At 38.0% G+C, this 24,648-nt stretch overlaps 1 protein-coding gene across 1 annotated transcript in view; it reads left to right on the top strand.

Annotated features, from left to right (window-relative positions):
• The window catches only part of SCFD2 (sec1 family domain containing 2), a 423,131-nt gene that overhangs the window by 180,742 nt on the left and 217,741 nt on the right, over positions 1-24,648 (top strand). The gene's annotated exons all lie outside the window — the stretch shown is intronic.

Raw genomic sequence — 24,648 nt, 5'->3', positions numbered from 1 at the left:
CCTACTTTCTCCATCACTGACCCATTTACCAGAAGTGGAAGGGATGACTTAAGAATAAAGCATTCATTAAGTCTATGGGGGAAAAAAACAATTGGATCAGATTCATTAATAAATATGGTTGAGAAAACTGGGTATCGGGATAAAAGAAACTAAACTTAGAATATAGCTTACTTTGGCTAGACTTCTGCCGTATGATGCTACAGTTTGCTTGATCGATCCCTCCTGTCATTTTTTTTTAGCCCTTACGAACACATTTCAAAGTCTTCATATACCAGTGATGGTTAATTTGTCTCTTCTGTGGAGTATATTAAATGCAAGCATCCTTGACATCTGCAGAAATACTATTGTACTTTCTATAAAGCTTCATCTGTGCTTTGTTCAAATAAAAGGAACTCAAAATAGTGCTAATCCAGTTCAGTTGCATTGCCTTTCCTAATATGCTAACACCTCAACTCCTGATTAGTAAAACACCCAGTTTCTCAGTAAAGTAACTAGTGTCACCATGAATCTTGAGTAACCAAGAAACCCAGCACAGCCATAGATAACTTTACATGTTTCCTATGCTCAGGTAACAACCTAAGAAACGAATCCTGCCTTTGCAACTGAATTGTTGCATAACTTGTGTGCCCTGATTTTAACCTAGCTTTCAGGAGATGAGAAAGCAAAATAAGACAAAGCTGATTGTGTAATTCTTCAAGGTTCTTTAAATGCTTTTCAATGAAATCATGGCCAACAGAGTAAAATGCTAAAGTAGGCTAATTTGGGATAAACAAAAAAACATTATAGCAGTTGTAGCGTGAGTTGGAATAATTTTTTCTGTTTAAATACTTTTGAACACAAAATCCCCTGTAGGTCATTTTCTACGCATTTTTATATTTTGGAGGGTTCCATTGCAATTAATACCATTCATCTGTTATCTCCCTCACTGTTTCTGTATGGTCAGCCCATCTCATTTTCTAATCGTCTGTGTCCTTGACCTCTTTGAATGCAACTCCTTATTAAAACTTAAGCTTACTGAGACTTTTGGGACACCCATATAAGGTTAATAAAACTGGCCCTGGCAAGTAAGTGTTTCAGAATGCCTCAGTGGGTGTTCCAAGGTTAGAGGAGATACCTTCCCTAAAGAGTGACTTATCTATCATCAAGATGCAGATAGGTGGCCTCTGAGACAACTGAGGCCACTGTGGCCTTGGGAACAATATGTTCATTTGAATAGAATTGGATGATTTGAGTACAGTCAGTTCAGCCTCAGTGTCCAGAAGTAAAAATAACAACATACCAGAACAATTTCTTTCGCACACTTTATCTTATGTGAAAAGAGAAGATAACTGCAAAGAAAAGTTCATAGAATTAGAGCATTTTATAACTCCAGTTACAGAGACATTGGCTCATCTTAAACGTACCATAGAATGTAATCTCCATAGATGCCTTCACTTTTCTTCTGTTTTCTTGTGATACCTCTTTATTCTGTCTTCAGCACCTGGTCTGAGTTGGCTTGAATCTGAATGGTAATTTTCTCTGAAGTGTTTATAACTTGAAGTCTCCCTCTTATTCTTTCTTTCTTTTCTTTTTGTTTTTTGTTTTTAACACAAGACATATGTCTGTAGCTCTGTAAACTCCTGAATTGTTGCCAACCCGACAAGTCAGCCAACTGGAACAGGAAACTGGTATGGTGCAATGTTCGTTAACAATTTATATTCTTTTTCAACATGCAAATGCAATAGCAATTTAATTTCAAAAAGCTCGACTTCTTTTCCAAACTGTGCTCAAAAATGGTGGGACTCCTTGTTTTCCCTTTCTTACAAAAATAAAAAATAAAAAACATGAGTTGCTGGGTTTTTTTGTATTTAAACTCAGTTAATGGAATTTGTAGATGTTTCCTGTACAAATTATTTCCTTGCAAAGGCTTCAAACTGTGGCAGGGAATAATTCCTTTATATTTATAATGTTGAGTGGATTCCGCTGGCTGATGGGCACACACCTAACCTGCCAATGTAGTGAAATAACTAAACTAGAATTATGGAGATGAAATTATTATGGGCCTGATTACTCGCTTATAGAAAAAGGAAAAAAAACAAAACAAAACAACCAAGCATATGCTTTCACCTATTGAAAAAAAGACTAGAATGCTTTAAAACCCAACCTGTCCCAGCAGATACCTACATATGGATCTCTCAGCCAGATGTTATGATTCCATGCACATGCTACCCCTTATGCCCAGTGATTCTGGGAGTCACCACCCAGTAGTCCTGATTATTTCAGGTTGTTCTGTTTGGGAATGCAGGAGCCCAGACAAGATGACATCATTTGAGGCAGGCAAGCAAAAACCTTTTCTTTTAGAAATGGACTTTTTATGATTTTTGACTTTAGAGTGGTTACAGCATTTCAGAGTAACAGTCCATTCAAATATTAATGAAGATGTGTTGAAGGCATAATATTTTAGTGAAGACAGCCGTACAGAGAGTTTAAAACAGAAAGCAGTCACTGGAATGTATTTCTTAAGAGTTGTTTTGTTGAGTTGTACAAATAAAAAAATCAGAGTACCCAATCCCTGGTCATTGCTTTCTTTTCCACCATCATTTCCAGAGTTCATTCAAGTTTAGATTGACTTTAAAGTCAAATAGAAGGTATAGAAATGAATATTGAAATCTTAGAAAAATGAAAACTATGGTATTTTGGGTTTGTATTTGGTTTTTTCTTTCAGATGGGCCTCTTTTCTAACAGTGTTTATGTGTTTCAGCTGACATTGAAAATGTAGAACTTTGCATGAAGTCATGGAATATTCAAAAAAGAATATGATCAGGCAGAAAAAAATTCAGGTCACTGCACTCCAGGGTAGGGAGGTTCTAGAAAAGGTTTCCAAATAGTGCACTACACCCAGCCTGTGCTGTCTGTTTCAGAGCCAGAAAAGTGAGCTCTTCACTGTGTGTATTCTAAAACAGAGTGGGGCTGTCTCACCGTCATAGTCACCCTGCCCTTCCTTCCTTCTGGGACAAATAAGACCATTTTTCTGAATGTCTTGTTTCTTTCCACAAATTTATTGCCTCATTTCTTTCCCAGAGGTTTAGGAACATGCAACACATTTTAGATGTTCATTTTACAGATTTCTTGCACGGTATCATATCAAGTGTGTTAGTGTCAAAATCAGAACTAGAATCCAGTTCCCACTATATCTCCATTGGAAGTCATGTTTGTATTTCAATATTTTATTATTCTGCTTTGATTTATTCAGATAGGGTACCTGCAGCTTCAAGATTACATGTGACCCTCCAGGTGTGGCCCTTTGGATTCAGTCAGAGTCATCCAAATATGAGTTTATACATAACTGATTTAACTGATTCAATTAACTTATATTGTTTCTTCTGCACTGTAGATAATAAATATCTAGCAGGGGTGGAGAACCTGCGACCTCAAGGCCACATGGCTATAGGATGCTTCAGTCTGCACTCAGACTCCAAAGTTCTTTCTCTGGATGTGGATAACGTTTTCCATCATGAGTCTTTTGGAATTGTCTTAGATCCTTGATTTGCTGAGAAGAGCCAAGTCTATCAAAGTCAATCATCAAACAGTGTAGCTATTACTGCGTACAATGTTCTTCTGGTTCTGCTCATTTCATTCAGCATCAGTTCATGTAAGTCTTTCCAGGTTTTTGTGAAGTCTGCCTGCTAATCATTTCTTATAGCACAATAGTATTCCATTACATTCATACACCACAACTTGTTCAGCCATTCCCCAGTTGATTGCTACCACAAAAAGAGCTGCTGTAAATATTTTTGTACATGTGGGTCCTTTTCTCATTTTTATGAACTTTTAAATGGTTTTTTATTTGTAATAACTAAATAGTAATTGTTTCTCTTTTTACCCAGGAACCCTGAGGGTCTTCCCTCCCATTTTGATTTTTTTTTTTAATTAAAGGGGCTATTCCTTGAGTAACTTAAAGAAACCTATTCATTGAATGGGTGTATCTTACTCAAAGTGAGAATGTGATAAGACCTTAGCCTGAAAGGGCCAGGGTCTCCCATTGCGTCCTGGGCAGTCTCCAGCCATCCTGATGAATATCAGGCCACTGGACCCAGATGGCTCAGGAGAAGAAAGTGGGGTTGGTGACCTCATACAGTCCTCCCTCACTACTCAAATCAAAGTCAACTGCAAGTCATGTCATCATCTTGATGTCATGGTCCTCTTCAAGAATGAAGGACTAACACAAACTTTGTAAACATGTCTTTCTGTCTCTCTCTGTCTCTGTGTCTCTCTCTGACTCTCTGTATCTCCCTTTGCTTCTGGAATCATTGCCATATATCCCCTTCATACCTGTCCTCTTTCGTGTCCTTCTTATCCAGAAACAGAATGTTCTAATCAATCATAGCTTGAAAATAAAATTGTTCTTTGCCTAACTCTTAATTAGCCCCATCTAGGCCCCAAACTCTGCTACAGCCTACTCATGGATCTTTCATAGCAATAGAACAGGCCTCCAAATCCACCATATGTATTTAATTTCTTTTCACATGGTAGGTGTTTGATGGCAGGGAACCTTCTTTGCCCAGCCATACTCTCAAATGGATGCTTTAAAAATATTGCCAGTGATAATGAAGGATAGAATTGGGAAAAAAAAAAGACCTTTCAGACCCATTTAAAAAATACTGAATTTCCTCAGCAATTTTCTGTTATTAACAAAATAACAGAACAATAACTTTGTTATTTATAATACGTTGCCACAATAAGTAAGGATGAAGTCAGGTTTTCCTCATTGTATACTTGCTCTCATGCTAAACTGTCTGCCTAGAATTCCTCTCACATTCATCCTCCATCATCTTTGACCTTTGAACTCCTAGTCATTCTTAAAGGTCCAGTGGTAAGTCCCACCTGCTCCATAAGGCCTTCTCTGATCACTCCAAGAATCATCTCTCCCTCCTCCTGAGCTCCCTTCGTTTCCTTGGAATAATTGACACACTCGCTTCCAATCCAATAAACATTTGTTAAGTGCCTACAACAGGCTGGGCATGTGTTAAGCACCAGGGATACAATTAATAAAAAAAAAAAAAGATAGTCCCTATCCTCCAGGAGCTTAAAATAGAAAGAGGGAGACAGCACATGAAATGAGGTAGGAAAGGGGGTGGGGAGGATATGACGGGGCACTTAGCATGGTGACACCTTGTTCCATAGAGTTGAAATCAGACAGTGCAGCAAATGCAGAGTGAAATAAGCCGAATCCAGTTTCTGCCCTCTGCAAAGGAGGTATTTAGAGGAGTTTGGCACTCCACTCCCCAGCCCTCCAATCACTTGGGAAAGGAGGCTGAGGAGTCAATCAAGGCTTGAGGAAGCAGTATGGTGGTGAGTTTAGAAGTGATGAGTTTGGGGAGAAAGGGAGAAAGAGGAGAATCCCATCACTCAGTATAGTTGTTTGTTTGCAGATTTTACCTTTCTTCCTGAATTATAAGTTCATGAGACCATGTATTTAGGGGTGGGCTTAACACCAGCACCCTTTTCAGGTTTGGTAGTGGGGTTAAATGTGGCACTTGAAAATCACTGAATATTTAACAAAAGGAAGTTTACTTTGCCCTAACACAGCAAGTATATGGAACAAGGATACAATGGTCCCTTAGCTTCTCTGGACATAGCTTACCTCATCTCCCCATGGAAATTCCTTTGGTCATCAGGGCAGGATGTGATGACTCATGTGGTCTTCAGAAGAAGACCAAGGTGAAGGGACTCTAACTGCACGTTGGTAGGATGCCCTTAGGTGGCCAGAAAACTGTATCAGGGAAGCAGGATTAATCAGGCCCTGGGACCTTTTGTTGCTTTTTAGGGAAAACTAATCCCTGTTGTGGGATATAGGGGAACCATGAACCTACAACAAAAAGGGATCATAGTTTATTCATCTTAGTCACTCCCACAAGCCTAGCATGGTACATGGTACATAGTAGATATGTGATATATATTTGTTGAATAAATAAATGTTCATTTTTGAAATTCTCTGGTTAAATGAAATGAAAATCTAGACTAAGTCTAAATGTGCTGTATTGGTCCTGGTTATGAGATAGTATGTTAGAAGGAAAATGTTTAATAAACTTAAACGCAAAGACTAATCGTGGTTAGAGTGAGACTACAGGAAGTTCCTTTCTCTAGCAGGAGAGGTGGCTGACCGCAGGTGTTAGATGCCCCATTCTTTGTCAGATTGAGTCACAGTGATGGCCTCTTTTTATTTAACTGATTGTTTTTGATATGAGGGAAGGTTCTATGGAAGGATGGTTAGTTTGAAATTATGAGATGCAAAAATAATTGTTAATAAAACAAAAAGTCTAGTGCACTTTCATTTGGTAGCCTCTCTAGTACCATATGGGAATTTTTTTCTTTTATTCTCTGTCAAACAAAATACCCTGAAAAAATATGGCATCTGCCATCAACAACAGTCTTCCCTAAACCTTGTTTGTTGATCCCACAATGGAATCTCTCATTCTTCTAGTCCACGTGCATGTGTGGGACTGTATTATATTCTATTTTCCTTGCATAGGAGAGGTATTTACTGCACAGGTAGAAGAATTCATGTTCTTTTTTAGGACTATCTTTTGGAAATGGGAGTAATCATCTGGCTTGCAGCTTGCTCTCAGATGATGATGTGATACAAGGTTAGCAACTGCCAGCATGTCTATTAATACTGAAAGGTGAGAGCTGATAAGATGCCTTTTCCTAAAATCTTTGGCCCAGTGTCCCTGGCAAACCAGCCCTCACTAATTGGAATAGGTATTTCTTGACCATCAAAAATGTATCAGGTAACACACCAAATATATAATTAGGGATGACCCTATCCAGTTATCCTAGAATCCAAACAGCAAAATAATATTTTGGTCCCTCTAATGGGGCACACCTCCAGTCTACCGATAGTCTGTTCTATCAAATGATATAATGATTTGTTATATCAAACCTTTGATCTTCTCCCAATCCCGTACCTTTAAACGTGGTGCCCCACATGATTCTTAGTTGTAATACTGGTCTCACCCAGTGGTCAGAAGGAACTCCCAGAAGCAAAATTAAACTGCCCTTTCTTCCTACTCCAGAAGGCCTTCCCCTCCCCAGCCAGTCTGACTGCTGACCAAGGAGAACCTGGCCTCCATTTTCCCATTACCTTCAATGAAGTCTTACCCCTTGCCCACAACTTATGTATTGAGTACTTTGCTTTAATATCTCACATAAATGCACTTATGAACTGGATTTTCATCACTGGTTTTAGAAAAGAATAAGGGTCAGGTACAGACTTGTACAGAAACTCCAGGCCTTTGTTTTTTTTTTTTTGCTTAAGAGCAGAATAAGCCAGAATCACAGCAAAAGCTTATGTTTGGTTATTCCCATCATTATTCCCATACTATTTCTTCCATGTTAAATAATTCATTTCAGTTTAGAAAGCATTTATTAACCATCTTCTTTGTGTTAGACACTGATACAAAGACGAAAACAAAACATCCCTTGTATAGCTACTATAGGAAAGCACATATATTAATAAGTAGATGCAAAAATAAATGCCAACTAAATAAAATAACATTATTAATTAATAATTAAATCATTTGTCATTTAGAACAGGGTTCCTTAATCTTGGGTCTTCAGACCTCCAAATGATCAATAGACAGATTTCAGGAGGTCTATGACTTTGGATAGGAAAATCTATATTTATCTCTCTGCCTGTCTGTCTATACACATTCATGTATGCACATTTATTTTTACCAACCTGTCATTGAAATTTTGCATTACCCTCAGTTATTTAAGAATAGTATTCTGAGAAGGGGTCCATAGGCTTCACCTTATTGCCAAAAGATTTCTTGATACAAACAAAAAAATGAAGAATCTCAGATTTAGGTTCAGTGTGACATGTTTCAAGAATCAGCTTCAATAGGTTCAAATTTTGCTTCTGATCCATATTGATGGTGTGGTTCTAGGCAAGTGAGTTGGAGAAAAGGAATCAATCTGCATTGGTAGAAGATATTTCATCACCTGGGATTTCTCTTTAACAGGCCTCTTTGGCTGAAATGTAGAGTATACAAAGGGAAGTCACTTGAAATCAGTAAGAAAAGATAGGCTGGAGCCAGTCTCTGAAAGCCCTTAAATGCGAAAGAATCATTTGTATTTTATGTTAGAGGAAACGGAGCCATTGAGGCTTCTTGAAAAGGGGAGAGACCTGATCAAATCTAGGCTTTAGAACACTTGGTCACATTCTGTCTTGGGACTTAAATATAAAAGAGCTTTGATGGCCTCCTGGCTGCAGTTACTTACAGTTGTTCTCTAGCAACTTCTTTTTCTGATGGTCTGGTTTTCAGTCTGTTCTTAATTCTACATGCCAAATGAAAATAATTATAGCGTATGCAGTATTCCTGCTGATAAAACACATGCAGCACTAACCTGAACAACACATCCATTCTTCTAACACCTCACTACTGCTTGAGATTCTTATGAGCATCTGAATGGCTGTAAGTGAGGGGGAAGGAAAAAGGAGAGGAGTTATCTGGTAATAGGAGAAGTTTGCAGATTTTACATTTTACCAAGTTATTTTGCTGTTGAATATATGAACTAAAAATGAAATTTTGACCAGGTCATCCTATGCCATATATATATATATATGCCAATATTAAATCCTAACTGGTATTTGTGTAAAAAGGTTGTTAGCACAGTAATCCATACACGTTAACTCTGGGCTGCACTGCGCCTGTGTTTCACACCCATCTAGTTCTGTTTTTTCCTGTTTATAGTTACACAGCTGTTACCTAGAGAGGCTGGAGTTCTCAGCAGGCTGGGATTGGCCTGACCCTTCATTCTCTTTCATGGTGAGTGGTGCTGGAGTCTGTCAGAATGTGATGGTCAGAGGTCAGAGTCCAGGATGTTTTTTTCCCTTGGATTTGAATTTGGCACCAAAATAAATGAATCTTGGGAAGCCGTTCTTAGGTGATTCCATTGAGTAAGAGCCTGGTTAAGATAACATATAACACGATGTTTGTGGCCGGAACCCTAAAAGCAATGCCATACTTTGGAGAAGAAAAACTAGCATGGACTTGGTAGCTGCTTAATTTTTTCCATTCTTGATTAACGTGAGCTTTTTATCAAATTAGAAAGGCTGTTCCAATCCTTGTGTCAGTCATAAACAATTAAGTTTGTTTATGTAACTAAAAACCAATACACAGACATAGCAGCAGGCCAGAATGGAATTCTCTTTCCCTGCTGAAAGGAAATGGAGATCACATGTATCAATTGTTCTTTCCGTCCCACATCTTTGGGAACCAGCAGTCCAGTCATTATAAAACTTTGTCCAGAAGATAGAGCATTGAACTGAGAAGGAGACATTGCTGGCTCACTCAGTCCAGTTGTCATTGTTTTTACGTGTTTTTCTTCCTCCTTCTTTTTCCTCCTCCTCCTTCTTTTCCTCCTCCTCTTTCTCTTCCTCCCCATCTTTCTCCTTCTCCTCCTCCTTCTCTTTGCCCTCTTCATGCATTATGAATCTGAAAGGGCATGTTATTAGGAAATGAGATGAAACATTGAGGTACTTTTTGGTGGGCCTAGTTGTTCCTATGACCCCCACAGTTATCATCCCCTGTTACCAGAGTTACTTTGTGCCTGGGGAGGACCATATTTTTTTTTTTTTTAGCTCAGTTCAGTTCTTCAGGCACTTGTTATATATAAGACACCATACTAGGTGTTGGAGAATATAATGACGAAGAACAACTTTCCTTGCCCTAAGAAAGATTACATTCTACTTAGAGGGATAAACAAGCAAATGAAGAAATATCAATGGAAGATAATTGGAGGAGAGAGAAAGCAAATGAAGGATCAGGAAAAGCTTCATAGGTGAACTATGAACTGATCCCCTATCTTAAAGGAAGCTAGAAGTGCAAAGAGGCAGAAAGGGAAAAGAGAGTTAGCCCATTCCAGGCCTGGAAGAGAGCCTGTGAAAAGACATGGAAATGAGAGATGGAATACATAGTTCAGGAACATCAAGTATGTCAGTTTGACTGGAATGCAGAATGTGTGAAGGAGGGCAGGGCTGAATAGTTTTGGAAGCTAAGGAGTCTGCATTTTCTCCTAGAGGCAATAGGGAGCCACTGAATATTCTCAAGGAGAGAGCTAGTCCTGTACTTCAGGAAGGATAAATTGGCCGTTTGGAGAAGAATGCCATCAGGAGGACATACGGAAGCCAATAGTCAAATCCCAGCTGTTGTGATAGTCCTGATAAGAGGCGTAAAGTAAGCATCCGAACTAGGGAGATATAACCGTGTCAGTGGGCAGAATGAGGTAGATTCAGGAGATGGCATGGAGGTCAAAGGAACAGCCGCAGCAGCAATAATACCCAACATTTGTACAGTGCTTAACAGTTTGCAGAGCATTTTGAAAACATTATCTCATTTTATCCTCACAACAGCCCTGGGAGGTTGGGGATGTATTGTCCCCATTTTACAAATGAGGAAATGGAGTCTCAGAGAGGTTCAGTGACTTGTAGAGGCTCACACGGCTGGTGAGTATCTGATACCAGAGTTGGAGTTCTCTTCTGGACTCCAGACCCAGTCTTCTGTCCACTGTATCCCTGAGCCATAAACCTCTCCAAGGCTCCCCTGGGCTTGTGGGAAGACCCTTGGTACGCATTTCTAGGGAGGGTTGTTGTATCCACTTAGAATTGCAAGTTTGGTCTCAAAGACATTTTCATAGCCACAGAAAAGATCCTCTTCCATCAGAGTGTAGAAATACTCAAAGCTCGGCTTCTTTCCCAGATATAAGACACTGGAACTCCAGAATCCAGGGGGGGCTCTTTCCCTTCCTAATTATGAAGGGCAGATGAAGTCCGTTTGAGGTTGGACAATTATACTTCTGTAGTAATTGTTTTGCTATAAAAATCCTAACTGTGTCCTCCTCCTGACTACCCATAAAAACAGCAAGTTCTGATTTAGTGCCTAAGGGTCGTGTTGTTGGAGGCCGATGACAGCCCCGTATGTGATTCCTCTGAATATTGCTCTGCTTGCTCTGGGTTTCATCTGTGTTATTGGAATAGCTCAACCTTGTCTGTTTTCCGTGGAGGTTTTCAGGACTCTTTAGGGGTTTGATCAGCTCTGAAATGAAAACCTACTTCAGTGGTAAAAAATGTACACCAAAAACATTGGCAGTGTTCACTGCAAGTCCACGTTCAATGCAAAAATTAATCTCAAGGAGACTTTATTTTCTCTTGGTCATCCAAACCACAAGATTGTTTTAACAGTCTCCCCTATCCCCAACCTCTTCAGCCTCATCCCCAGTTAATATAAAAACTTGTTTTCAGACAGCAGTAGTTGATGTTGTAAAAGTAAATGGTAACATTTAGGAGTTTTCCTTTTTTCCTCCTTTTTCAAATGCTTGAGGATTTCTTTTTAGTTTCATCCGAATGTTCTGTAAACTCTGTATTATTAATGAAATGATTAATTATATCTGGGGCTATCATTTTTTTCAAACACGTACATACATGTATACATGCATATATTATGTATAAAATGATAAAACTATCATTTTAAAAATAATTTGGGACAGAAGATAAGTAATCCTTCCCTTTCATCATGAGTAAATGCTATACAGAATTCGTTCAACAAATATTTCATTCATTCAGCAGACCTTTGAATGAAACTTAAATTCAGATTGTCCCATGAAGTGAAGATCTAAAAATACTCTAGGGAAATCAGTCAACAGCTCTCTTCAAGTTGGATCCAGATTGCAGGCTGCCTGCGCAGATGAGAGAAAGGAAGAGAATATATATTTAGAAAGCATTTACCATGTGCCAGGCACTTTTCTAAGCACTTTTGCAAATACTGTCGCATTTGATCTTCACAACAACCGTACATTTTAGGTGCTATTATGACTCCCATTTTACATCAGAGGAAACTGAGGTAAAAGTTAAGTAACTTGCCTAGGGTACAGTTAGTACATGTCTGAGGCTGGATTTGAACTCAAATCTTTCTGACTCCCAGCCTAATACTCTCACCATTGTGCCACCTGGCTGCCTTAGCAGATGACTATTTCTCTAAATCCCAGTAGCCTTAGGGCATCTCTAAGGTTAAGGGAAATTTTCCCTCCCCTGAGAGACATAGTAATGAGATCTAAAAGATGATCTGTATAAAGGGCTAGGTAGGATTAAGAGCCCAGGTTCTTTAGGAAGGCCAGAAGCCAAGGGTCTAGAGAAAGCCAGGAATTGGAATGCATATTTCATATCAAGGAAATCTACACTGAATTGGGAGAAATGTCTTTAAAATGGGCTGACTCTACTTCCTCTAAACCTTTGGAATTTGTGTTTTGACTCTATCCTGCTTGGGGTAAGAGATGAACTGGCTGATCCCAGGCTGGGTTCTCAGTGGTCCTTCCCAACCTACAGGTTACAAATTAAGTTCTGGTCCAACAAATAGTATTAGAATGCTGCAGGGAAAACTGGAGGAAGAGGATAACTAGGGAAAACTGTTAGTTTTGGTGTCTGAGGGAGTTTACAGACCTTTGGGAAGGAGAGCAAGTTGAGTAGAGGGGTAGGGAGGACAGTAGAATTTTTAAAGGGGTCTCTATAGCTTATTCAAATGGCATTTCCTCATAAGCATTTACAGAGGCTACCTCCAGGACAAGATTCTGCATTGAAGTACCTGCCCTCTTGTGGCATAAAGTCTAGTTGCAGAAATAAAGTATGTACTCAAAAACTAGGGCAAACACTAAATAAATGGTGCTGACGAGAAATGCTGTAGGACTGAAGGAAAGAGACTGGCCACAGAAGAGGAGGTCCTGACCCAGGCCTTGAGGAATATGTCAGACTTGGGTAAGAAGAGAAATCATACAGGACAGAGGCATAAGCCAGGGTGGACCAAGGACATACTCAAAGACAAAGGATACACCAAGTTGGCCAAAGCAATATGTGTCCTCAAATTATCAACCTTTTTTCTTGACTAAAATTCACTAAAATCACAAACAAAAAAATCATGGAAGAAAAACTATAAACATTATGGAATGAATAAAGAAAAGCATTCTAATATCAATCAAGGTAAATCTTTAGGGAATGGGAAGGGAACAAACATTTATTTATTAAATACCTACTATGTGCTGGTTGTTCTGTCGGCTCAGTCATGTCCAACTCTCAGTGACCCCATTTGGGGTTTTCTTGGGACTGGTTTTCCATTTCCTTTTCCAGTGCATTTTCCAGTTGAGAAAACTGAGGCAAACAGTTTCTTGCCCAGTAGATGTCTGAGGCCACATTTGAACTCAGGTCTTCCTGACTCTAGGCCTGGTGCTCAAACCACTGTACCACCTACCTGCTCCGCTATGTGTTAGGTACTGTGCTAAATGCTTTATAACAATTATCTCATCTGATCTAAGGCTGCATGTCATAGACTTGGTGTCGGTCTGCATTAGTAAAGGGAGTTTCCTCATTGGGAATTTTCTGTAGCAATGAAATCACAGGTTTGGTTTAAAAAAAGTTCATTCTAGTCTTAAGTTCAAATCATGTTCAAATCACTTGAGACCTTTACTAAGGGTGTGTAACCATGGACAAATCAGGTAACCTCTCCAAAATGGGGATAGTAGTGTGTATACTACATATCTCACAAGGTTGTCATAAAGCATTTAGTAAATTGTGAGGTGCCATAAAAATATGAAATATCAGTATTATACTGAAAACATAATCATAACATTCTTGCTCTGATAGTTGTTGGCTGAATTATGAAGGGTTTTTTTTTTTGTTTTACTTTTTTCAAATGTTGAGGTCTAATGTGGTAAAGCAATTTGTAAATCCATCTATTTCTAATAATAGCCCTGTGAGTAGTCTTCCCTCTGTCTGGGGCCATATCTCATTTCAGATCTCCAGTACTCATTTAATTCCATCCCTTGAGATGTATCCCATACATACACAAAAACAGTCATCATGCCAAATAATGTGACTGTTGATAATGCCCACTGCTACAGAAACTGAACGGACCAAGAAAAGAAGTTTGAGAGACAGAAGTCTTTACAGACATGGAAAATCCTCTCTTTGTGTTTAAAAGGGTTCCAGAGTGAGTTCTGGACACAGTGGGGAAGGCCCTGGCTTTGTCTGAAGCCTATCAAAATGGCTTCCTTTATGACATAACCCCAGATCATTGTAAGGCCCCAGGGTCTGCAGTTTAATTTTCTTTATAGTCTTAGACGTTAACTGTTTCCTCCATGACAATAAAGACTCATTAGATCAACAAATGAACGGGTATTCCAACAGATCTCCAGGGGATTTGTTTAAGCCTTACTTTCCTTGACTCTATACCCAAATCTTGGCTTTCTACATCATCTTAAATGCTTAAGAGACTCATTTTACAAAGGAAAGAAGAAACATTTCTTCTGGGAATTTTCCTAGAAGAAAGCTCAAGACATCCTTTCCCAAATATCATGGTACTTTCTGCAGCTTAACAAAGGCTCTTCCAAACAAAAAAGACAGATGGTGAGCTAGGACAACAGGATAAGATCGTACCCATCCCTGTTAGTTTTGTATTATGACCTAAGATCGGCGGGAGTGAAGATTCTGCAACTTTTTGCAGTAGGACAGATCTAGAGAGATTTGAAATGGAAACAAGTTTGCTGCATCACCTCTCTCTTTCCTCAGTTCTCCTTAGGCTTTCAGAATAGGGGCTCAAGATGCTCCCCACCCACCCAAGCCTTGGTTTTCTCCAAAACAGTGAAGTGATTTCAGGTCCATAGCAGGTTTGGGGTATACCCCGAATGCTCTCCAAAGCAGAATGAAGAAGAGAGCATTCTCTTTGGTAGAATTCTTGGACCAGAGGGCATTTCTTCTTGTTGGCAGCAGTGTTAGTATTATTAATTGACAATGAATAATAATAGCTAGCTTTTATTTAGAACTTCAAGGTCTGCAGAATGTTTACAGATCTTATTAATTATGCACAAAAATCCTTTCTATACACAATTAGAATTAAGGTTCCTTAGTTTTTCTTTGGCAGCTACTTCCCTCTTTGTATATTCATACCTCTAAGCGTAATGAACTGGCATGGCAGTAAGCAGATCTGTGTTTTGCTCCCAAGTCTGCTACTAGCTCGCTTAGTAAACCAAGACAAATTATGGCACATGTAGGATGTTTAGTTCCTTCAAGTTTATCTATATTTTGCAGACAATTTAAAAACCCTCTAGTGTCCAGTTTTCCTTTTCTAATGCAGGTGTGGGTTGAGAAACAAGAATGATTTTTTCAGCAGCTCTTTTCCATTGTTTTTAAGAAATAATTCCATATTTCACTTGACATGGCTTTGTTTAGAGTGAGTGGTGTATTCCCTTATAAAATCTTATAAAAGTGCTATCGCTACGCATTCCTGTTGAAGGAGAATATTGAAAGCCATTTTTGTTGCTAAGTAATAGGAACAATAAATATGTCATAAGAAAATACAGATTTTCTAAGCTAAGTTGGAAAAGACCAGCCAAAATTCATGTATCTTGTACAACCCTAAACTCAGCAAGAATTTTTAAACCTAGTTTAATCGTTAGAACATAAGGCTTAGATTTGAGACGAGCTGGGCTCGAATCCCACCTATTCAACTTGGAGTAAAGTACTTAACTTTGAGTCTTGATTTTCTCATCTGCAAGATGGATATATTACCTGTTCTGAAGTTTTATGAATATTAAAAGTGATGGCATATGTAAAGCTCTTTGTAAACCTTAATGTGCTATATAAATGGGAGCTATTAATTTAGTATGAATCGCAAGGCACTGTGTGAAATGCTGAGAGTAGGAATCCTGAAGGAGCTCCTATTGACAGATGCAACTCTTTGCCAGGTCAGTAAGTGTAAGGTCATGTGAGAAAGAGGGTATGAACAATTAGGGGATCCTGAAAGTGGTGGGGGAAAGGTATTGAAGTGTCTTCTGACATAGCCTGGGCATAGACTTGGGAGGAGGGGGAGCAGAGATGGAACACTGTTTAAAGAGCAAATAAGTTCTTTAGAAGGTTAAAAGGTTAATAGATGCCAGATTGGCTAATGTAGCCTGTAACATAGTTGGAATAACCCTTCCTACAAGACCACAAGCTTAGTGCAATCTTAGTTAACAAAGTTTTTCCTTGTATCTTTTGAGTATGCCTTTATAAAATATGTTAAGCTAGAACTGTTCTTAAACTGACTCCACTCTATTTATTGGTAATGGAGACTAAGTTGAATTGGAGATCAGCAAATCTGCCATGTTGCCTATATTGTTGTACGGTCATTTTGGTTGTGGGGTCTGTGACCCCATTTGGGGTTTTCTTGGCTTAGACATCAGAGAGGTTTGCCATTTCCTTCTCTGGCTCATTTTTACAGATGAGGAACTGAGGCCAACAGGGTTAGGTGACTTGGGTCACATAGCTAGTGAGTGTGTGAGGCCACATTTGAACTAAGGGAGATTAGGGTTCCTGACTCCAAGTCCAATGCTCTATGCACTGTGCCACCTGACTACCTGACATTACTTATATAGAATCCTGAAAGAAAGCACCCCAAAAGCCTAGATTTGAGTCCACCATCTGTGAGTCACTATAATAATATGTAAATATAGAAATAATTGTTACACTTGAAATTTCTAATTTTTAGTTTCTACTATGTCAATATGGATCACTGGCCATGCTATCAAAAACTTTTCTCTGCTAAGACTACTTATTTTATAACAACAAAAAAATAAGTTCTTTATGTTTAATATAGTACTTCCTAATTACAAAGCACTTCTGAGTCATTATCTGTATAACCTGAGCAATATTACTTCATTTTTCATTTTCCTCATCCCTAAAAAGAAAACGATGACTTCAGTACTACTTATCTTACAGAGTTCTTATGAGGATCAAATGAGATTATCTGAAAAATCTTGATTTCAAAGGGCTGACAACAAAACTTAATTCTTTCCTTTTAGTCTAAATGTGCTGAGGCACAGAATGCTATATACAGTATCACTTATGCATCATCTTGTTTTACCTGTTTGTCTGTTACAAGGGAGCGATTTATGGAGGGAAGCACTGAGAAGTGACAGTGATAAATACTCACATATATTTAAATATATTTAGGAAGCATCAGTACAATAGTAAAAATAACACTGTATGTGGAAGTGTTATATTAAAGTAATTATGAAGTGCTATATTAAACATAAAGAACTTACTATTTTTGTTGTTGTAATAAGTAGTAGTAGTAGTGAAAAGTTTCTGATAGCACAGCCAGTGCCCCATATGGATATACTGAAAATTGAAATTAGAGATGACAAATGTAACAATTATTACTGTGTTTATATGTTATTACAGCTACGTGCCAATGGCAGAAATTTTGGAATTCTGGCTATTAACCTCACATAGCTCTCAAATATTCATATCACAGCCTTAGCTTCTAGGATTTCATGAAAGGGGGCAATTTTTTTCTTTTTAACTGAGGAATGTTTAGTCTGAAATTGTATTTAATTCTTGTATTTTTAAGTATCACATAGTTTTATATAAAAATGAAAAATGTGAAAGAAATAGAAGTCTAATCCCAATAAAAGTGATGTAAAAAGTAGGAAAATGTTATATATTAGAAAATTTTGTAAATAATATGCCTCCCTCCCACTCTGCCACGTCTGTTTCTAACCTCCCCTTCCCCTCAGTATATATGTATCGCTTTCTGCTGGATGACCCTGTGATATCTAACATTATGTGACAGGAGGGAAATGTTAAGATGTTTCCATTTTGTGATAATATTCTACAGTAAGGATTAGTACAAGCTGTTCAAAATACATTGCATGTTTTTTGAAATGAGATGTTTTTATCCTACTTAAGATCAGAAGAATGAAACTCAAATACCAGAAAAATATAAAGATTATTTTCCCAACTTGTATCAAACTTACTTTTTATTATATAGTATTCACTATTTTGCTCCAAAATCATGACAAAAGAAAGATGAATTTTACATGTTATGTACATGTTATGAACCTTTTCCTCCCACACTTTCATTTTAGGTGATTAGCAACTACTGGTTGGCGGATAATGAAAAAAAGAACTGATACTTGTTTTTTAGAGTCAAAATTCCCACTGTGTTTTAATCCATTTCACTTTGATAAAGCATGAATTAATAAATCAGTAGGCTGATATAAGAAAGATGCTTTTGCTATGTGATCACATTCTAGGATAAAGTACAATGTCAGAAACATTAATAGAACTAATTCAGTTAATCCTTACTTACTTAGTAACTCAGATGAGGACCACTAGTTTTAATCTTCAATATGTACTCTACCAGTTTGTGGATTATAGCCCTTTATCACTCCTCCATCTTCTTTTGGCTTCTGACTTTTGAGCTGTTTCTGTTATTCTGAATAGTATGAAACAATTCCAGAAGCAAAGAAATCCACCATTCAAGCTTCATTGCCCTAATGACCTGTTGGGTGTATTAACTGGGTCACCGATCTTTGCTGGTCAGGATATAGTACTGAAGAGGTCAGGGTCATACCTGTGAGTACTACCACAGCCACTTAAGGTTGACCCAAGAAAAACTCTGCAGGCTCAAAGCTACCTCTCAGCCCTGATTCATGATCTATTGTGTGTTAGTGGTCACAAGGGGAACCAGAGGAGATGGGAATATTGCAGAGGGAATTATGGATCAAGTATGGCTTAAACTCAATGACTTCGATCACTCTTGCAGCTCTAATACCACATGACTCTAAAAACATTAATGGCTCAATGCAAACTTATCACTACTATTGGTCAAAAGATACTCAAACCACAATGCTCCTTTTGGTGGATTCAGTGACCATAACATACAGGAAGTTATTTTGGAAAAAGAGAGTAACGTGTATTTTTATATAAAGACAAAGAAAAAAAAACCCCAGCAGTTTGACACTCTAGAGTGTTATACTGTGACTTGACATAATGATAACTATGTTCTATAGGTTTTCAGATCATTTGATCTGGCTGCTTATGGCACACTTGGTAAGAGGTTCTTCCACAATTATGGTAGCCCATGATCTGTGGATACAGAATAATATCAGGAAAATATTGGGGTTAAAATGAGTCTTTTTAGCAGTGAGTCGTTAGTGCTCCTGTTTCCTAAAGACAGTCTCATCTGATGTTCTTCTTATACTTGCTTCTGGACCCAGCTCAGAACCAGCCATTTGGGATCCCTATTCAAAATAGCAGAGCAGCTCGGTGGTGTAGGAGATGGAATGCTGAGCCTGGAGTCAGGAAGACTCATCTTCATGCGTTCAAATCTGGCCTCTAGCGCTTACTAGCTGTATGACCCTGGGCAAGTGACTTAAGCATGTCACTTGAGGGCCTGGACCAGGGTGTTCTCAGTGTCAGAGAAGGTAAGGAGGCATTTTTGAGAGATACTGCCAAGGTCAATATGACAGGACTTCACACCTGATTGGTTATGGCAAGGTGAGAGAGAGTGGGGAGTCATGGTTGTGAGTCTGGGTGACTGAAAGGATAGTGAGAATATTACCCTTGACAGTACTAAAGAAGACAGGAGAGTTTGGGGAAAAGATAATAAGTTCAGTTTGGAACATGCTGAATTCAAAATGTCTACAGGATGTCTAGTTCAGGAAGTGAAATAGGATTTAGAGATGTAAGACAAGAGAGAAATTGTTCTTCAGTCATGTCCAACTCTTTGTAACCCCATTGGGGGTTTTCTTGGCAAAGATAATGGAGTGGTTTGCCATTCCCTTCTCTAGCTCATTTTATAGATAAGGAAGTTGAAGCAAACAGAGTTAAGTGACTTGCCCAAGGTCACACAGCTAGTAAGTATCTGAGGCTGGATTTGAACTCAGGAAGATGAGTCTTCCTGAAGGCAGTCCAGATATTCTATTCATTGCACCATGTATTTGCCCCACAGGAGAGAAATTAGAGCTGGACAAATAAATCTAAGAGTCATCTGCGCAAGATGATCATTGGATCCATGGAAACTGATGAGATCAAGAAGTAAATTAATTCTGCTACTTTCTATCTGGGTGACTTGCAGCAATTCATATCATTTTTCTGATTTTCCTGAAATCTACCTCTCACAGAATTGTTGTGAGCATTGTGTGACATAATGCATGGAAAGCACTTTGCTAACCTTAGAATGGTATAGAAATGGTAGCAATTAATATTAATACCAAGTAACCTATTTAAACATATTATCTTCTATTCAATGTTAGTTCATGAAATGGTAGATTTACCTGTTTATCCGCAGAGCTCAGGTGCCTAGTACATAGTATGTGCTTAATAAATGCTCATTCTCCTCTTATCTTATCTCATCTCATCTCATTTCATTTTATCTGAAAAATCATTTTATCTGTCTTCCTGTCTAAAAGCAAGAGATTTGGAGCACATAACTTTCAAAGTCATTCAAATATATATCTCCTTTGACATGTCTTACTTTGACCGTATTGGACTTTATCTTATTTTATCTATATGCAATCTATCTATCATCTATCTACCATTGGGCCTTAAAGCAACTTTCATATAAGAATCCACCAGTATAAAAAAGTCTGATTCAAAAGACTGTTTACATAACAACAACCATTCCAACTCAGCCAGACTAGCCTTGTATCTCATGAGCCATAGATGTTTTTTCTATGAGTAATTTCCTGTGTGTCAAAAGAAAGCATTATGTCCTCACACATGTACCAGGCCTTAGCATCTGCTGAAGGCCCTTTACTAGCTCGAAAATAAAAAAGAAAACTCATGTGTGTGTGTGTGTGTGAGAGAGAGAGAGAGACAGAGAGAGAGAGACAGAGAGAGAGAGAGACAGAGACAGAGACAGAAAAAGAGAGAGAGACAGAGAGAGAGACAGAGACAGAGAAAAACTGGAAGTTCTTGGTGCTGCTGCTTATATGGCTGTGATGAGGGTGCAAGGTGAGTAAGTGGGAGTCTCAGAAAGAAGACTACACTACTTCATTTCATCTCAAACAGCATCATCTGCTCTCTTTGTCATCTGATTGTATCAAAGAGCTGTTGTGAGACAAAAAAATGAAATGGAGACACAGGACTTATCCATAGCTCTTTTACAAATTTCTTCAACTTAATCTCTGAAAAAAAAAATGTAGACAAGAGAAGAAAAACATAATGAAGTATTCTGCCATATAGAAAAGTATCATATTGCCATGCACCCATTCCATGGGAGCCCTTTATTATGAACTCTGTAGGATGTTTTCTTTCTCTGCTTAGGTGCTTGAAATGATGCCAGAAGAATACTGCTTCTCCCATGTTTAATCCAGCAGCTGTGAGCTTACAAAATTTAATTCTGAAACACCAGTTTAGGAAGACAGGAGAAAGGAGAGTGTTGATGCTATACTCAGCTATTTAAATATTTATGATAGTTTAATGAAAACCTCTAACTCTTAACAAAACAATAACAAAAGACATGTTGAGTTTTTTTTGTTTTGTTTTGTTTTTTGTTTTTTGTTTCCGTTTTTTTATCCCAGACTGTGGAAATGAAAGCATTTCTACAAGGGCCAGAACCCAGCTGAAATAAAACAGAAAGTAGAAGTAAATCCAGAAATGGAGATTCTGGGAACTTTGATGCTCTGCAGGTCAGGGCTGGGACACTATATTGCTCCAAAGGGAATCACATATTTCACAGACTCATAGCCCTGGAAGGGACGTTAGACATCATCTCTTCAACCCACTGATTTTACAGATGGAAAACCTTAGCCCTTGTGAAATGAAGTGACAAGGTGGTCTTCCAGTTTGAATTAGAACCCAGGTCCCCTGACTCTCAGTTTCACCCTTTTTTAACTACTTTAGACTGACTCAAATTCAGATCTTCTCATCTTTTCAAGTTTAACCATCAGGTTTCTTTTGCTGCCATATTTTTAATAAGAATTTATAATCTAGGCCCTCTGAGTTATTGTCAGCTAATCCAATAAAGACCTAGTAAAGATTGCTATCCAGCAAGGATGGAGAATGAGCTAGATACTGTTTTATCAAATTTACCAGGTCCAAGAGTAGGTTTCTCTATAGATTAGCAAGTCTTAAATAACTACAATTCTTTAGAATATTCTAACACTACATATAAACTCCTTGAGGGTAAGTGCTATTTCATTTTTGTGAGTGCCCTCTACATAGTAGGTGTTTAATAAATGTATTTTCTGTTAAAAATAATTGAATAATTCTTTGACAATGTATAAGGAGTTTCTGGATTTTACAGTGCCTTATGGTCAAGTCAATAGAGTCCTGGTTACTAGCATGCCAGGTAAGAGAATGTGTTCTCTATCACTGCCCTAGTGATTCCCCTTTAGTTTGTTTACTGCGTCATTCATCCTAATCTTTAGGTACTTTTTAATTTCTTTCTTAAATTTATCCATTCAACTAGGATGGTTATTTATACGAGGATGAACCTCATATAAAGCTTTGCATCATTTCCTCCTCTATCCTCCTCCTCTGTAAGGTACCTTATTTTTTTTTTTAAATCAGCACCTTTATGGAGAGAGGGTAGTTATAGAGAGAAGTTCCAGAAATTATCAGTTTATTTGGCATAAGGTAGGAATGATATAATAGTTACTTTTTTCTCCATGACTTACTTTGTCTCACTCTTTTATGTGTGTGTGTTCGTCCTTCGTTGCCAAAGAAGACCATGCCATCAGAGAAATAATGACATGACTTGCCTTTGACTTTGTTTTGAGTGAGGGAGAGCTGTGTCTGTCACCAGCCTCACTCTTCCTCCAGAGCCATCTGAATCCAGTGACCAGATATTCATCAGAATGATTGGAGATGACCCAGGATGAGGCAATTGGGGTTAAGGGACTTGCCCAAGGTCACACAGCTAGTGAGTGTCAAGTGTCTGTGGTGAGATTTGAACTCAGGTCCTCTTGACTCCTGCACTGGTGCTCTATCCACTGCACCACCTAGCTGCCCCTGGTCTTTTATAATCTCTTTATAAAAGTAAAGGTTTAATAAATAGCATTGCCAATGATCCAATGTGGTTTGGTAACATTGTTTTATAATTTTAGCGTCTTCTATAGGGAAGGCTATTATTTAATTCCATTCCATTCATTCACTCATTCACTTAAAGTTGTGGGGTAGTAATGTACCTGTGAAAAAGAAGAGTGAGATAGTGAACAGAAAGCCAGCCATTGGAGTTAGGAAGACCTGGGCTCAAGGCCTGCTTCTGACATCTACTATGCAACTCTGGGCAGGTCACTTATAATCTTAGGCAGCTCAATAAGTTGTAGATTACATATTGATACGTATCATTGGAAAGGTTTAGCACCAAGAGTTTGCCATAGTGATGAAATGACAGGTCTGGACATATTTAATTTTTTCAATTTTATTGATATTTTTTCCATTACACACATTTATAGATTACTTTCAATTTGTTAAAGATCTATTGTAATGAGGAAAAACAGTTAAGTGAAACTGATCATTTAACTAGTGACTTCATCTGAAAGTTCATGCAACATTTAATGTCTGTAGCATCCCTACTCCCCAACTAAATATTTTTTTTAAAAAAGTGAACAGAAATTCATTTTTCTCCCTTCTAACTGTACCCATTTGGAAAAAAAGAAAAAATAATTTCTCATAAGAAATGTACATAGTCAAGTGAAATAAATTCCCCCGGGAGCTATATGCACAAATATGTTTCATTTTGAATCTTAAATTGTTTACCTCTCTGTAACAGGTAGTATGTTTCATCATCAGTCTTATGGGAACATGAAGGGTTATTGTAACGATCCTCATTTTTACAACTTTTAGAGTTTTGTGATGTCATATAAATTGTTCTGGTTCTGCCCATTGCATTCTTCATCAGTTTGTGAAAGTCCTCAAAATAGTTTATTTTAAAATATTGATGTTACAGTATAAATTATCCTGTTTTTACTCACTGAACTCTGAATTAGTTAATATGTAGTTTCTTCATGTCTTTCTGAAGTTGTCTATTTCCTTATTTCTTATAGGATAATATTACTCCATCATATTCTTATACCCATATTTTTATATGTGTGTATCAAACATTTATACCCTTCAACCCAGAAAGCGAAGTAATTTGAGGTTACCTCTCCATACTTAGCTAGTAAGAAAGAGCTTTTAAATCACAACCTTTAATTACCTCCCCACTATGAGTATGAGCTTCAATTAGCACGTTTTGAAAGAAGCCACTTCAACTCAAGTGGTTGAGGAAGGTAGGATGTAGATTCTCTCTTTGCATGTTAAATCTTCTTGGTGATTGAAGTTTTATTCTTTGGATGAATGTCTTGTGATTTCCAAAACGTTAGATGGGACCATATTCAAATGCATATAACAGTGATAAATGCAGTACAAATTATATGTTTTTCCAACGAAATTTTCTTCTATGGCAGAAAGCAGTCCTTCCACAGAGTGATCTTTTTTAGATCTCTCCACTATTTTTTTCTCCATCCAAACTAGAAACTCACAATGAAGGTGACACCAAGCTGTGTAGGGCTTTATTTTTTTTTTCAGTTGTCCAATCGCTGCAGTTTTGAGAACATTTCCCCCTTAGAGGAATATAAAGTAAAGGATTTACTCTTTGAGAGGAGAGTGGTAAGTTACATTAAATAGAAGATATACATGAGATGTAGTCTTCTAGTTGTAGTGATGATAGTGATAAAATGAAATTAAAAGTACCACATTTCACAACCAGACACTTCAAAGGTGACCTCTCTCCTAGTAATTCCTCGTTCTGTTTTATGTCACAGGTCACCTTGGTGCTGTTTACAAAACCTATGGCAAAAGCTCTCAGA

This window comes from Notamacropus eugenii, chromosome 6, assembly GCF_028372415.1.
Source record: "Notamacropus eugenii isolate mMacEug1 chromosome 6, mMacEug1.pri_v2, whole genome shotgun sequence".
Lineage (NCBI taxonomy): Eukaryota > Metazoa > Chordata > Mammalia > Diprotodontia > Macropodidae > Notamacropus > Notamacropus eugenii.
Note: the sequence above shows the minus strand (reverse complement) of the source record. Positions and strands in the feature narration are given on the sequence as shown.